This window comes from Bos indicus, chromosome 7 (assembly GCF_029378745.1).
Source record: "Bos indicus isolate NIAB-ARS_2022 breed Sahiwal x Tharparkar chromosome 7, NIAB-ARS_B.indTharparkar_mat_pri_1.0, whole genome shotgun sequence".
In the NCBI taxonomy this organism is placed as follows: domain Eukaryota; kingdom Metazoa; phylum Chordata; class Mammalia; order Artiodactyla; family Bovidae; genus Bos; species Bos indicus.
In genome coordinates, this window is record NC_091766.1 from 17,602,268 (window position 1) to 17,607,144 (window position 4,877).

At 44.6% G+C, this 4,877-nt stretch overlaps 1 pseudogene; it reads right to left on the reverse strand.

The window, feature by feature from the left end:
- Positions 1-1,977: 1,977 nt before the first annotated feature.
- LOC109560956 (C-terminal-binding protein 2-like) lies at positions 1,978-3,908 on the reverse strand (annotated as a pseudogene).
- Positions 3,909-4,877: the final 969 nt, after the last annotated feature.

Consider the following 4,877-nt stretch of genomic DNA (forward strand, 5'->3'; position numbering starts at 1 on the left):
GGGATGCAGCATCTGGGCTACTGCTCCGCTTGGAGTTTCTATTAGGTAGGTAATCTGTGGGTTTTAATTATTTATTTTTTCTCCCAGTTATGTTGCCCTCTGAGGTTCCAAGGCTAGCCACAGACCCGCCGGAGAGAGTGTTTCCTGGTGTTTGGGAACTTCTCTCTTTTTAAAGACTCCTTTCCTGGGATGGATCTCTGTCCCTACCTCTTTTGTCTCTCTTTTTATCTTTTATATTTTGTCCTATGTCCTTTCAAAGACAACGGGCTGCTTTTCTGGGCGCCTGATGTCTTCTGCCAGCATTCCGAAGTTGTTTTGTGGAATTTGCTCAGCGTTCAGATGTTCTTTTGATGAATTTTTGGGGAGAAAGTGGTCTCCCTGTCCTATTCCTTCGCCATCTTCTGTGTCTCCCCTGATGCCAAGTTTAGAGCAAGGTGTCCAGGACCTGCTATGCCCAAGGAACAGATAAAGGACTTCTTGGTGACTGATGCACAGATGAAAAACTTAACACACAATAACAGAAGTTGTTACTAAACCACGTCCTAATCTTCCTTGCTTCCACAAGCATATCACATCTTCAATTTGCCCATGCCTCCAGCTCTTTTGTAGTTTTAACTCTGCAACATCCATGGTGCCTATGTACAGAATCAGTTAAAAAGACTGTCAAATTCCTTTTCTCTTGAAAGTGAAAGTCACTCAGTTGCATCCGACTCTTTGCTACCCCATGGACTATACAGCCCATGGAATTCTCCAGGCCAGAATACTGGAGTGGGTAGCTGTTCCCTTCTCCAGGGGTCTTTCCAACCCAGAGATCGAACCCAAGACTTCCACATTGCAGGAGGATTCTTTACCAGCTGAGCCACCAGGGAAGCCTAAGAATACTGGAGTGGGTAGCATATCCCTTCTCCAGTGGATCTTTCTGCCCCCGGAATTGAACCAGGGTCTCCTGTATTGCAGGTGGATTCTTTACCAGCTGAGCTACCAGGGAAGCCCCAGAGCAAACAGTTGACCCCGACATGATCAATTTTTTAAAAAAATTTTATTGGAGTAGAGTTAATCTACAATGTAATGTTAGTTTCAGGTATACAGCAAAGTGAATCAGTTATATGTATACATATACCCACTCTTTTTTAGATTCTATTCCCATATAGGTCATTCATTACAGAGTATTGAGAAGAGTTCCCTGTGCTATACAGTAGGTCCTTACTAGTTATCTGTTTTACATACTAGTGTGTATGTTGATCCCAAACTCCCAATTTATCCTTCCCTTCTTTTTCCTCCCTGGTAACTATATGTTTGTTTTCTACATGTGTGACTCTATTTTTGCTTTGTAAATAAGTTCATTTGTGCCATCTTTTTTAGATTCCACATATAAGTGATATCCTGAGATATTTGTCTTTGTCTGACTTACTGCATTCAGTCTGACAATCTCTAGGTCCATCCATGCTGCTGCAAATGGCATTATTTTATTATTTTTATGGCTGAGTAATATTCCATTGTACATATGTACCACATCTTTTTTATCCATTCATCTGTCAATGGACATTTAGATTGCTTCTACATCCTGGCTATTGTAAATAGCGTTGCAATGAACATTGGGTGCATGTATCTTTTCAAATTATAGCTTTCTCCAGATATATGCCCAGGAGTGGAATTGCAGGATTGTATGGTAAGCTATATTGTTAGTTTTTTTTAAAGAATCTCCATACTGTTCTCCACAGTGGCTGTACCAATTTACATTCCCACCAAAGAGTGTAGGAGGGTTTCCTTTTCTCCATACCCTCTCCAGCATTTATTCTTCATGGATTTTTTGATGATGGACATTCTAACCAGTGGATACCGCACAGTAGTTTTCACTTGCATTCCTCTAATAATTAGTGATACTGAGCATCTTTTCATGTGCTTTTTGGGCTATCTCTGTGTCTTCTTTGGAAAAGTTCATCTATTTTTCACCTGGTCCCAGGTGTATCTGAAGGATTACCTTTTGTCACTCTCTGCTATCACTTGTAGGGGGTGTTCTGGATCATCCCTGTGTTTTGCGGGTTTGTTGGGAGAGGGAACTTGGGGAGGCTGTGCCACTGTGGAGAGGTTGTGGATAACCAGGATGCCCTCCAAGAGCTGGTCCCTCCCTTGGCTGCAGGAAATCATCCTGCAACCCTGCCCATGATGCCTGGCGGGCATCTGCAGTGGCAGCACCACACTCTGGATGAATTTCTTGCTGCTGTATATGGACCAGGCTGCTGATGTGACCAAGAACTCCTGATTCACACAATTTCTTAAACCTTCTGGGATGCAACTTGTGATTGCCAGGTAGGTCTCTGCTCACTCTACCATGCTGTGGGAGGTGTACAAATGAGAGATCTTTCAAGGACCCTGAGCAAAGCTGTAAGGCTCCGACCAGTGCACAACCAAGGGCCACCCCTCTATCCTGCCTTCCTTGAGGTTTAGACCTAAGGATGTCTCATCCACCCGTCCCTCAAGTGTCTCATTCACTAGGGATGCTCCATACCTCATCTGCTCTTTTTTTTTTTTTTTCCCCAAAACACCTCAAATTTTACTCATGGTACAAAAGTATTTCATAAGCGCTGTGTTGGTAGAGGAAAACACACAGCCTATAGCTCATCCTTTAAAACCAGAACAGCCAAGTGAAAAGTCAGTATTTTTTTTTTACTGAAAGTCAGTATTATTTTTACTTGAAAAATTAAAACACAAACAGAAAAAAAAATTAAGGTACACATTGGGAACGGAACTACTATGGTTTTTGTTTCTAGGGATGTGACATCCATGTTTTCTGGTCAGTGATGTTCTACCAAACATTGTGCTAAGCCAGTGTACGAAACCCAAGCAGACAGATGACCAGTGAGGCTGTCTGCTAGCTCCTACTGGTGCTGAGGTCGACCAGTGGAACACTATCATGATAAAGTTATTTTGACAGCAAGAAGGGGGTGCAGAGGCCTTCTCTGGTGGTCCAGTGGTTAAGTATCCTCCTTGCAATGCAAGAGACACTGGTTCAACCCCTGGCCTGGAAAGATTCCACATGCCATGGAACAACTGAACCTGTGCACCACAACTACAGAGCCTACACTCTGGAGCCCACAAGCTGCAACCACTGAAGCCCATGTGCATAGAGTCTGTGCTCTGCAACAAGAGAAGCCACCACAATGAAAAACCCTCGCCATACAATGAAAAGTAGCCCCCACTCGCTGCAACTAGAGAAAGCCCGAGTGCAGCAACAAAGACCTAGTGCAGCCAAAAAATAAATTAAATAAGTAGATATAATCTTTTTCGTTTTTAAAGAGAGGAAATGCAGAGCCCTTAACGCAACAGAAAACCTGAAGAGCTGATTTACATAGAAAGCGTTTTACGCAAACTTGCTCAAACACCAACTTGCTTGAAAAAAAGGATGCCTTTTAGTCTACTTCCACCATGAATTCATTAGTGTCAGTAATATAGGACCACCTGCTTTATAGTAAAGTCACTGATGAGGTGGTGGTTATGTCCATTGAGATTATAGTGCAAGGAGATCACAAGGAGACCGTTCTGATAACACTAAGTCCTGAGGGACATAGACCATCTGCAGGCCCAGGGACTGCTCAATCCTGCCCTGCAAGTAAGGGTCATAAAATATGATGCTGAGGGACTTCCCTGGGGGTCCAGTGGTTAAGGCTCCGAACTCCAAATGCAGGTGGCCTGGGGCCGATCCCTGGTCAGGGAATTAGATCCCACGTGCGGCAACTAAGACCAAAGAATGCAGGAGATGAGGGCTGCTCCCCCAGATCAGCTTGATGTTGTGTAATGGTGTGCCTTCAACAGCTTGCCCTGCAGCCTTGATGCCTATCTGCAGGGTCACTCTCAAGGGCCTTGAACTTCTCGAGGTCCTCCCCGAGGAGGGTGATGATGTGATACATCATGGCACCATGGGGGATCTTAGTTCTCTGACCAGGGATTGAACGCATGCCCTCGGCAGTGAAAGCATGGAGTCCTAACAATTGTACCACCAGAAGTCCCCTTAATGTATATTCTTACTTCAGGGGACAGCCCTTCCTCAAAGGGCTATACAGTAAATATTTTAGTCTTTGAGGGCCGAGAGATAAAATTAAGGCTATTAAGAAGGTATTCATAAAACGAAGGATGCTTCCAGCCTGCCTTATGCCCCATTTGCTTGGGATGGGCCATCCAGGGTTGGAAGACAGGATTCCTGTCCAGCTGCTGGAGACATTCTCTGGATGAAGAGTGATGGGCCTGAGGCTTGGAGATTGTCAGCTACAAATTGGCACTTGCCAAGGGCATTTGCCACCTGCCTCTGCAGAGATGGAATCCTGTGCTGCTGCAGTTGCTGACTCTCAATATGCCTTGAAGGCAGTTCAGGGTGAGAGTGAGGCCCTCTGTGCTCCAGAGAAACTGGTGGGACAGGTCTTTAGATAGTCAGATATTTTCAGAAACTGATTTCATGACCCCAGTCCTTATATCTCCTCACATCTAGAGAGTGAGTGAGAGTTTCTTAGTTGTGTCCAACTTTTTGTGACCCCACGAACTCTAGCCCTCCAGGCTCCTCTGTCCATGGAATTTCCCAGGCAAGTATACTGGAGTGGGTTGCCATTTCCTCTTCCAGGGGATATTACTGACCCAGCGATCGAACACGGGTCTCCTGCATTGCAGGTGGATTCTTGACTTATATCTAGAAAAGCACTAAATCCCTTCATGATGACATCAGCTCCTCATGACTAGCAGAAAACCTCATGTGAAATGAGTGCTTGACGGCACTGAACTCCCCCTTCACCAAAATCTTATATATTGACCTTCTTTGATGATTGCTCTTTGAAGCAGTCTCTCAGAGCTATCCAAGGTGCTGTCTCCTATGTTGCAGTCCTCATTTT